The 12,298-nt window shown below is 42.3% G+C and overlaps 1 protein-coding gene across 1 annotated transcript in view; it reads right to left on the bottom strand.

The window, feature by feature from the left end:
- Window positions 1–12,298, bottom strand: part of LOC126457628 (SPRY domain-containing protein 7) — an 84,710-nt gene that overhangs the window by 55,494 nt on the left and 16,918 nt on the right. The window lies entirely within an intron of this gene.

The raw sequence follows: 12,298 nt of genomic DNA, 5'->3' as shown, positions 1-12,298 counted from the left end.
GAAATTTTGGAATGGAGGTCAAACCCCAGAGGGGGACCAAGGAATGCCAAAAGGAGGAGATGATTACGCAACAAAGCCAGAGTGTAAAACCAACAGAACCAGGAGGATAGCGGGGGCCAACATAAGCAAGGACACCAATAGAGGGAGTGGAGAGGGCGAGGGGAAAGGGGTATGGAGGGGAAAGGAGGGGAAGGGAAAGGAAATGCAGCCCGGGAGAGAAAGAAGGCTGCAATGGCTCGGAGCCCCGTGCTCGCCACGCACGTATCCACGAAAGAGTTGTGGACCCCCTGGGGGGGCCTAAGCAGATGTATTCTTATGATTTTATCTGGCAAAATCACAACACTGCATAGAAAGTAGCCATGCTTGAGGTCATCACGCTGTACCATTGAACAGTCAAGATGCTTACTGAAAAAATAATGGAAAGCATTCTGACAGCACAGTCCACCTCTGCAGCTGTGTGGTCAGCACAGATGGCTGCCATGCTTAGAACCTGGGTTCAATTCCTGGTACTGCTAAGGATGTTTCCTTTGACTGATATGGAATGCACTCAGCCTCGTGATACCAATAGAGGTGCTAGTTGATGGGAGTAGTAGCAACTCCATGGTTTGGAAAGTCTTCAAAAACGACCGGGAGACAACTGGGGAGACTATGTGGCCAGTTAGTTTTTAATCTGCATTTCTTGATGATAACCTTCCACCAGTTATTTAAGAAATTTCTCACTGGATCCTACACATATACTTGGGTAGGGCTTGTCCTAAGTGTCTGGTACAACTGTGCTTGCTTCATCACCACTGAATTAAAGATTTTTGAATAAGATGTTTGGCAAGCCCAAGACACTACATGCATCCTCCACTTGGGAGTAAACAAATAATCAGGAAGGAAGGAAGTCAGAGTTTAATGTCCCATCAACTATGACTTCACTAGATGAAAGAGCCCAAACTCAAAACAGGCTCTGTTCTTTTAAAGAAAGCCATCCCAGCACTCACTTGAAACTACTTAAGCAATCTTTTATATTACTTATGACTAATCTCATACTCAGTCCAAATTGCAGACTGCTTATCTAAGTTTCCAGGGGGTAACAAAAATTTGATTTGAATATTTCATACAATTACTGAATAATAACTGAATAATATTTAAAATGCTGTCATAACTTGCTCGTTAAGACATATAATGTTATGTTAAAGGTTTAACACAGTAAGATAACTATTACAGTCAGAAACAGTGTGCATGCCTAGAGGCAGCATAATTCATGTTGCACAAATTTCCAAGATTATATTCATCCAGTATTTGAGAATGAGATCACTTTGCAACTACCAACAAACTTTAAACATAAAACTTTCAGGCAGATTAAAACCGTGTGCCGGACCGAAACTAACTCTGGTCCCAAGTTCGAGTCTCGGTCCAGCACACAGTTTTAATCTGCCAGAAAATTTCATATCAGCGCACACTCCGCTGCGGAGTGAAAATCTCATTCTGAAACTTTAAACATAAATTTGAACCTTTTCGTTCTTACAAACTTAATATCAAATATTTAACACATAACTATGTTGTAAAGCAGTAAGATTTATAAATACCTGGGAGTTCAATTCTTTAAAGAAAGAGGGGCGGGGGGGGGAGGGGGGGGGGGGCAGTTACTGGTGAAAAGCTAATTATAAATAGCTGAGTAGGTATTTGAAACCACTTCTCCCAAATGAGATTCTTAACTACTGAGCAACACTGTACAATAAAATTTTAGTACTTATGACACACCTGCAGTCCATCTCCTCCCAATGATTATAGTGTAACAAACCTCTGTTAAAGCTGCACAGGGTATTGATGAATGATGATCATCAACTGCTGAAGAAAATTTATTTAATGTAGTTTGGAAAGCGGGGAAACCCTTGCTGAGCTGACAGGCTAACATCTGAATGATTAAAAATATGAGAATAAAGTACTAATATCTACAACAAATGATGCATAGAAGTAATAAACAGGAACAATGGATAGAATGGATGAGATCACAGGAGTGCAGGGGAATTTCAGTCCTGTGAAACATAATCTGAGGGATGTAGGAGTTGGCCTTCTGTTGAAGGCAGTGTATGGCTGATGTCTACAGAATTAGGCTGCCAACAATTCATTTGACTGACTCCCGAATTGCGAGGTATAAATGCATTTTACTGATTTTTGTAGTTCACCTGTAATTCCAGGAACTCCAAGAATGATGTGAAAGAATGTGTCTGAGCCTTGTGTGTACTAGTAATAATGTCAGAAGAGGAATTTGGCAAGTAGGGCAACAAGTGGTGGTGGTTGGTTAGAAGCATGCAACTCCTTGGGTTCAGTGTCTAAGGGATTGAAACCAGCTGACGGCATAAGAGTGTGTACCGAAATGCATGACTTATAGTAACTGGATGACGGCAAACAAGAGAAATCTACCTTCATTCTAGTGTAAAGTTTTATGTGGCTTTGTGGTCAAGTAGCATATTGTGCATTTGTAAGGAAATTTTTTACCATGGATACCTATAATTATTCGTTTGTATTTTAAAAACACCATGACTGGTTTGTAGTGGAGGTTAGTCTTAAGATGAATTCAGTTAAAGGACTGAAAAAAATCTAAATAGCTTAAGCTCATTGTGCCACACATATAATCAGAAACAGTCTTTATACATATGAATGCATGAACTAAAATTTAACAAACATGTTGTGTAATGGATTAATTAAGAATTTTCTGACAAGAATTGTTCATCTAATGGTTATGTAGATTTGTACATTTTATAATGGAGAGGACATTTATTCAAGGTAGGGCATATAAAGGGTGGTCCATTGATCGTGACCGGGCCAAATACCTCACAAAATAAGCGTCATACGAAAAAACTACAAAGAACGAAACTTGTCTAGCTTGAAGGGGGAAACCAGATGGCACTATGGTTGGCCCACTAGATGGCACTGCCATAGGTCAAACGGATGTCAACAGTGTTTTTTTAATAGGAACCCCCATTTTTATTACATATTCATGTAGTACGTAAAGAAATATGAATGTTTTAGTTGGACCACTTTTTTCGTAACAACTCAGGACAGCTCGCCTACTGGATAGTGGAGGTTCAGCAGTCTCAGAATAAGGGCTCTCCATGAGGCTAGTGTAAAAAGCTCTAGATGCTAAACGCACTCCACTGTGCTGGACAGACTCTATACATCGAGGAATAGACAGCCATGCAGAGGAGTAACTTATGCTTTCATAGTCCTATTTCGAGCACACTAAAACACGATATAGGCGGAGGAGGACCACTCAGTCCGTTCCCCAGGAGGTACCACTCAGGACATGGAGAATGTTGAGGGATTGCAATCAGCGAACCGAAATATATGAAATGTGGGAAGACCAGCAGTTTTCTGTCAAACATAAGTCCCAAGAATTTAGAGACATCCACAAATGGAAGGTCAACAGGGCCTAGATATAGGAAGGTGGATAAAACACGGATGGTCTTACTGGGAGAAAATCTGAATCCGGTTTCGATGCTCCATGAGTGGAGGCGATCAAGACATCCTTAAAGACGACGTTCAAGAAGGCTGGCCCACTGAGAGTTGTTGTAGATTGCAAAATCGACAAACAGGGAGCCCGAGACACCTGGAAGGAGAAAGGAGACAATCCATAATTGGATTTATGGCGATGGCAAGAAGTACAACACTTAGCTCGGAGCCCTGGGGCACCCCATTTTCTTCGGAGAAAGTGCGGGATAGAGCAGTGTTCACCCACACCTTAAATGTATGCACTGTCATAAATTCATTGATGGAAAGGGGCAGCCAACCTCAAAAGCCCCAAGGGAACAGTGTGCGGAAGATGCCTGTCCTCCAAGTATCGTATGCCCTCTCCAGATCAAAAAATATAGCTACCATTTGGCATTTCCTGAGAAAACTGTTCATGACATAAGTGACTAGAGCAACAAGGTGGTGAACTGCAGAACAACACTTTCGAAAACCATATTGGGCAGTTGTTACAAGGTTTCGGGATTCCAGCCACCAGCCTAAACAGCAATTTACCATATACTCCAAAACCTTACAAACATTACTCGTGAAAGAGATTGGGCGATAGCTCAAGGGGACATTTTTGTCCTTTCCAGGTTTCAGAACAGGAAAGATGATAGCTTCCCGCCATCTTCTGGGAAAGGTACTGTCGACCTAAAGTCAACTGTAAAGGCAATGGAGGTAGCACAGACTAGGGTATGACAGATGCAGCGACATTTGGACATGCATACCACCCAGTCCCAGAGTAGAAGAGCAAAAGGAGGAGAGTGCTTGTCTGAGATCCTGCATAGAAAAAACGGCATTATAGTATTGGCAATTTTGGGAGGAAAAAGCAAGAGGTTGCTCTTCCACTACCCATTTCTTCACGAGAAAGGCTGGTGGGTAACTGGAAGAGCTCGAAATCTCAGCAAAGTGTCGACCCAATGAGTTAGTGATTCTGAATGGGTCCACTAAGGTATCCTGCATGAGAGTTAGCCCAGAGGTCAGGGGAAAACTAGACATGCTAGATATCTGTTGATTCAACCCCAAACAACTGATGAGGGAGTGAAGGTATTAAAGGAGCTGGTAAAGAAATCCCAGCTTGCCTTCTTGCTTTCATGTGTGACGCAATGGCATAGCACACGTAACTGTTTATAGTGGATACAGTTGGCAAATGTAGGATGGTGGCGGAAAACGTGAAGAGCATGTCTCCACTCACGTATCGCGTCATGGCACACCTCATTCCACCAAGGAACTGGGGAGCACCAGGGCAAAGGGGAGGTATGAGGTACTGAACGTTCTGTGACTGTAAGAATAAACTCCGTAACATGAGTGACATGATTGTCGATGCCAGGAAATTGATGGTCAATCAGTGTTACTAGAGAGGAGAAAAGTATCCAATCGTCTTGAGAAAACTTAAAGCATCTTGGGCATGTAGATGGCAGTTGTATCTGTAATCTAAGGACACATGGAAAATGGTCACTCAAGTGTGTATCAGTAAGAGTGAACCATTCAAAGCACCGAGCTAGCCGAACAGTACTGACCGAAAAGTCCAAGTGAGAGTAGGCTGACTTGGAGGCAATCAATAAATGTAGTTTCCCCCGTGCTGAGACAAACAAGACCCACTTGGTGGCACAGGTAAAGCAATAGAGAGCCTCTCAGATAAGGATGTGGGGATTCCCAAAGTGGGTGGTGGGCCATGGAGTCTCCAATCAGCTAATACGAGGGTGGGAGCTCACCAAGGAGATGAAAAGAGATCGGCTTTTGCCATTGGTGTGGATGATGGAATGTATATCATACAAAGAGAGAAGGTGAATCCAGAAAGGGAAAGACATATAGCGACAGTGTGGAAGAAACAATGTAAGTGGATTCGGTGAAAATGGACAGGTCACTGAGAAGAATTTTAAGTCCCCACATGCCGGAATGCCAGCAACAGAGGGGAGATCAAACCGGACTGATTGGAAATGAGGAAAGACAAAGTGATCATGGGGACATAGTTTTGTTTCCTGAAGACAGAAGATGACCGGGGAGTAGGATCGTAAGAGGATAGACAGTTCATCTCCACTGCAGTGAATTCCGCGGATATTCAAATGGATAACTGACATAGGGTGAACCAAAAAGGAAAAATTTCACCATGGTTGCCATCGACTCGGTGGCCACTGAGAGCCAGCGGCCGATGGCGAGGAATGCCATTCAGCCAGAGGCAGAAGATCCCGACCCATAGGTTGTTTGGGGGTAGCTCCTGCCGCCCGTGATCGGCTGGTTGATAGGCCGCAGTGCGTCTTTATGACATGGAAGATGGATGAGGGTGGCTACCGCTGGGTGGCACTGTAGAAGGGACATGCCGTGGCAAAGGTGAGGTGCTGTTTCTTATGAACATTCTTGGAAGCAGAATGTTGAGATGGAGGAGTTTATTGTTGTGAGGTCTGGGGGACGTAAAAAATCTTCACAAGTAGGCTCTTTTTTGGAAGTCCAGGCATCCGATTTTGGGGCCCTTGATTTAGCAGGAGCCAATTAAGGTTGATCATTAGAATGAGTGGGTGGAAGTGGGGAGGCTGAACGGGCGATCTTTGGGCTGGCCAATCTGGCAACCGTGGCGGTGACATCACAAATCTGCATGGCCACCTCCTTAGTAGGTCGAAAAGAGGCGAGGACAGTGCTATATTTACTCGCTGGCAGCTCAGTTGGCTTTCTACTGGCGAATAACTTATTTACAGCAAAGGTAGAAACCTTTTCCTTCACTTTGATTTCCTGAATAATTCGTTCATCTTTAATAAATAGGGCAATCTGTAGAGGAAGTAGCGTGGTCGCCCATACAGTTGACGCAACAAGGGGATGGGGGTTAACAATCACCCTCATGGGCATCCCTGCCACAGGTAACGCATTTGGCTGGATTGGAACACGACTGACGAGTGTGATTAAACCTCTGACACTGATAGTAACACGTAGCATTGGGGATGTAAGGGCAAACTGAAATTATCTCATAGCCTGCTTTAATGTTCGATGAAAGTTTAACTCTGTCAAACATCAAGAAGAGAGAGTGGGTCGATACCAACGCCTTTTCAACCCTCTTCATTACTCGATGTACAGCCGTTACTCCTGATCAGACAGGTAATTTTGAATGTCCTCATTTGATAATCCATCTAGTGATCTTGTTTAAACCAGCCCGCGCAATGAGTAAGGTACGGTGCACTTCCACCCAGACAGGGGAGTTGTGTAGCAGTGTAGTTCAAAGCAATTTGTGTGTCTTGAGGGTACTGCGTTTCTAACAACAAGGTGCCATTTCATAACCTGGAACTAGACTTTACAGGACCTGCCATTGAGTCGACACCTTCCTGAATAATGAAAGGGTTTACTGTTGAGAAATCTTGACCTTCGTCAGACCAAGAAACAACCAAGAACTTTGGCACTGATGGAAGAATTTTCTGTGGCTGAGGCTCATCTAGATTTCTCTTGTTGGTAGAAGTTGAAGTAGAAGAAACAATTGCGAATTTACCCCCATCCCCAATGTTTACCGGCATCTTCGATGGCACGCTCCTTCCTAGAGGGGGCCATCTCCCCGAGAGCACTCCCATCTCAGGTGAACACTCCACACCCCCCACACCCCACTCCCCCCCATAAACAGACAGAGACCAATCGGCATGTCAGATGTTTGGAAGGTCCCAGATCGAGTAATCACCCCTCTCTGGGCATGGCCTTTACCAGGGGTATGAAAGTGTCCTACTTGTCTACTCTGAGCTGGGAATTATGCATTACCCTGTCACTGTGTGTGTGTGTGTGTGTGTGTGTGTGTGTGTGTGTGTCTCTGTCTTCAGACATGCACAGGGAGGGAAAAAAAGGAAATGGGAGAAACAAAGAAAATGAAAGAAGAGAAGAATTCTCAAACACCAGAGCAGAGAAGAAAGTAATGAGAAGAATCGCAGAAAGATAAGGACAAAATAAGGACAGATACTTTAGGTTCAAAATGGATCAAATGGCTCTGAGCACTATGGGACTCAACTGCTGTGGTCATCAGTCCCCAGAACTTAGAACTAATTAAACCTAACTAACCTAAGGACATCATCACACACATCCATGCCCGAGGCAGGATTCGAACCTGCGACCGTAGCAGCAGCGCGGCTCCGGACTGGAGCGCCTAGAACCGCACGACCAGATACTTTGGGAAATCACTTCATTCGTTCACAAGTGACCATCTCCGGACATAGGTGCAAAACATACTCCCAGAGAGCAGGAGAAGGGGAAGGGGTAGGGGTAGGGGTAGGGCACAGGGGGGGGGGGGGGGGGGGGGGGGGGGAGGATCGGAGATGGGGAGAAATGTGGAAATGGAAGGTATGCAGCCCGGAAAGGAAAGAGACCCCCTCAGGGGTCCATGGATTCGTGACATCTGCACCCACTAACCCTACCATCAGCTCTACCAACTGAAATCAGGACTCATCTGACCAGACCACAGTTTTCCAGTCATCTTAGGGTAGAACCAATATGGTCACAAGATCAAGAGAGGAGGAGCAGGTGATTATGTGCTGTTAGCAAAGGCACTCACATCGGTCATCTGCCGCCATAACCCATTAACACCAAATTTTGCCACACTGTCTTAATGGGTACATTAGTTCTACACTCTATGTTTATTTCTGCAGTTACTTCACACAGTGTTGCTGGTCTGTTAGCACCAACAATTCTACACAAATGCCGTGCTCTCTGTCATTAAGGTCATCTGCCACTGCATTGTCCATGGTGATATGGTCACTTCATTGGCTGTGGTGATAGATAATACCTGAAATTTTGTATTCTTGGCATACCCTTGACACTGTGGATCTTGGAATACTGAATTCCCTAACGATTTCTGAAAAGGAATGTCCCATGCATTTAGCTGCAACTACCATTCCGCAGTCAAAGCCTTAATTCCCATCGTGCAGTCATAATCACAATAAACCTTTTCACACGAATCACCTGAATACAACTGACAGCTCCGCTGATGCACTGCCCTTTTCTACCTTGTGCACACAATACTGTCATCTGCATATGAGCATATCACTATCCCATGACTTGTCATCCCAGTGTATATGTGCGGCTGTCGATATAATGCTTCAAGATCAAATAGGAGAGGTTCCTGGTTCGAGCAATTCTGGCTGGCTTTCTGGGATACTGTGCTGCTGACATACTGTTGGTGTTATCCTATTTGGCTGTGTGCACATGAGACTGGTATGAGCAAAAGGTGTGTTGGACCAGTTTTTTTGTCATTAAGTGTGTGCGGAGTTTGTTAAGTATATCTGTTTGGGTGAGCTGATGATAGCTGTAAAAACTGATGAGTCTTAGGTTAGAAATGCTAAGAATGTGTCTGTAGATCATCCTATGGGAACATAGGTGAGGAAGACTTGTTTCTGGGGGTGGGTATTTTATGTGGTTTTTAGGATGGTGGGCAGATGCAAGGGGTTAATAGAGGTGTGTGTGTGTGGGGGGGGGGGGGAGGGGGGGTTACCTTAACTGATTTCTGATTGTCCTCCTGATGGGGATTTGGAACTTAGAGGTTTTCACCATCCGACTGAACTGTAGTGTAGAGTTTAAGGATTATTCAACAGGGGCTTGCACTAATACTGCAGGGGATTATTTGGGGGGAGAGGGGGCTGGTAAGTCTGTTATAGGGAGGGGGAAGAGGCACACTTCAACCCTACAATCTCATTCTGACTGGTATTGTTGGAGGGAAAGTGTACCCAATAATTTATGTTGGTTTTTGTTGGGGTTGGGCATTGATTGGAAATGACTGAGGGAGCATGGTTTGGGGGTTAGCACCGAGTTGTATGTGGGATGATTGCATCACTAGCTTTGTTGAGATACACAGATTAAGCTAAACATACGATACCAACAGTGTTTTTCTTGAATTTTTTGGTTCTGTTGACCAAAGAATTCGCGTATATCATTTTTCAGTTAATATTTGTTTTAGTGTGACTTCTTATCGTATATTTAGTTTACCTGCCCCGAACTATCAACTTCCCGTAGCTGTCCCATGAATTTAATTTTATTGTTTGAATTAAATATTTTGCATGTTATTTATGTTTGCTCGCAGGTGTAATGAGCGATGGTGTGGTTGCTAGAAGTATGGGTGTCTGCCAGCTTGATGATGCCATGGGTGAAAGTAGATAGGAAGAGGGAACTTCCTGTAATCCCAATATTTAGATTACTCTATTTTTTATAATTATTTTAAGTTACTGGCATACTATTGTAGAACAAATACTCATTTCTTAAAACTTTAAAAACAAAAAGTAACTTTGGTAATTAGGTAATAATATATCAATTCATTAAGCATAAAATATGCATTGTTACAATAACTGAAATTAAAAATGTTGAATCAGAACAGCTGTGGAGCCAAGGAGTGGTTTTGGGAAGAAGGGCATCACATTTTGCTACTGGCTCCACTGTGCCCCCTCCTCTCACCTTACACATACAACTCAGTCACCCCAATATTCAATGTGCCACAGAAGCCTGTGATTTTAATTATAAAAGTAAAATAATAACTATAATTTGTTTAGTGTGATATTTTTTTACATTACTGTAATATAGCTCTTAAGAAACTGCTGTTCACAGAAATACATATTTCAAAAAGTGTTTGTCAGAAAATCTGAGAAGTTTACGTATCATACAACCGAATAAAAACTGATAGTGACAAACACACTTAATTTTGACAATGTCTTAACTTACAAGATATAGGGTAACTCAGGAGGAATGGTCAATATTCAGGTGCATGACAGGAATAGTCATTTGAATCAAAGAAGTCTAATAAACATTGGTTTTAAGATGCATACCTTAAGGGCTAAGAGCACTTTTTCATCTTCACTAGTCTGAAACACCTCTCCTGCTAAACTAGTGTTCATAGCTCGTAACATATGCATTTTACAGCCTATGTCCACTAGACAATTTTTTTTCTTGTTCTGGCCCCACATTACCTCCTCCCAAAATAAGAAAAACAGAGTTTGCAGTAGAAGATATTTTTCACAGTTTGAAGATTAAGTGTTCATAGCTCTTCAGATATGCATTTTAGAGCCCATGTTTACTAGTCTTTTTACTTTGAATTATTTCCTTGGGACATGCTGTATGAAGTCTAAGTGGGCATTCACCATTATCAGTATTTCATTAGTCTGTGCAATAGTAAACACGGGTCTGACGTCTATGCACAAACATAGGAAATGCAGCTACTTTCATTCATTCCCATCTACATTTAAGAAAGCCAGTCTTTATTACTAGTTTTTTCTTCATTGAGGGTCTTTTATGGTTTCTGTCTGGCTTGATTTACTGTGAATTGCCAGTTCTACTTGTGGAACACACAGAGTGTACAGAGCTTATTGTTGGCAGAAGCCATAGTTACCCTGTGAATGTGCAATATCTTGTGACAAAACTAGATATGCTGAAAGTCAGTAGCTACACAAGAAGTTTTTAGGACATTATAAGGACATACAGTCTCCGGTTTCATGTAACACAGAAACAACTAGCACATTACTAGACCATGTTCGATCAAATACATCAACAGACAGACAAAAAGTACATGTTATACATACCATTCTTGCAGACCATTTTGGACAAACAACTGAACTGCGAAACTGAGAACAATGTAGTGACTGAATTCAGACAAACTAACCTTAGAAATCTGAGCAAGCTAGAATTTTTGCTAAACGAAGAAAAGTGAGATGATATGCACATAGAGGACAGTGTAGAAAAGAGCTGGGAATCTTTCTGTGGTGTATTAAGACACCACATAGATACAGATTGTCCTAAAATATGCAGAACTATCATCGGCAAACCAAACAAAAAACTGTTCACCACAAAAACTAAAAAAGGCAAATGATGAACTGATTGAAGTCTTTGAAACATATCAGAAAGGATAAGTTCAGGTCAGTCATGAGGCTTACAGGTGTAAGAAGAAAGCATACACTACAATAAGAGAAGCAAAGACCAGCCGCCAAAAACCTGAAATACTATCTTCTTCTAACATTTCTAAAACAGTTGGGAACTACATAAATGAAATCAGAAAAGAATCGCATACCTTGAAAGACAAATATAGCACTGACAAGAGAAGGGAAAGAAGTGACCGATCTGCAACAAGTGAGCAATATTTTCAACCAGCACTATATGGCTATAATGAGAAACTTTTAAAACAAAACATATTAGTACCAAAAAGACTGCAAAGTCCTAAAAAGGTGGCCAAGAGTTTGTATCTCCTGCCTACAGATGAATCAGAAGTTCTTAAAAAACTGGGTGGTATCTCTGCAAAAACAAACACTGTGCTAGATATCTTGCTACGCCTCTAGCATTCATGATAAATTTAGTAATGAAGCAAGGAGTATTCCTGAAATATTTAAAGATGAGTAAAGTTGGGCCAGTTTTCAAAGGAGCGGATAAAGGAGACCCTGGAAACTATATGCCCACAACAACCACACCTGTTCTGTCCAAAATAGTAGAAGCAGTTATTAGATATAGATTTATAAACTTCATAGAGAAGCATAACATTTTAAATGAAGCACAACATATATGTAGAAAGGGAAGATCCACCAAGACCACAGTGAGAAACTTCATAACACACGCCAGTTTTTTGTTTTGTTTTAGGGCGGAAAAAACAACCAGGGTCATACGCGCCCAAGTCAAAACTATAGAACACAAAGAAAGAGATGAGGGAAACGGCTATATTCAGTCCCAATGAACAGAATAGGAAACAGCTAAACAAGGCATGTGGAAAAAGGGCTAAAAACACCATACAAAAATGGAGGTCCAAAACCAAAAATTAAATGGCCTTCGTCATATTGCTTCAGCGGATAAAAAGTAAAACACAGTCGACAGC

The sequence above is a fragment of the Schistocerca serialis genome, chromosome 2, assembly GCF_023864345.2.
Source record: "Schistocerca serialis cubense isolate TAMUIC-IGC-003099 chromosome 2, iqSchSeri2.2, whole genome shotgun sequence".
NCBI lineage: Eukaryota > Metazoa > Arthropoda > Insecta > Orthoptera > Acrididae > Schistocerca > Schistocerca serialis.
Note: the sequence above shows the minus strand (reverse complement) of the source record. Positions and strands in the feature narration are given on the sequence as shown.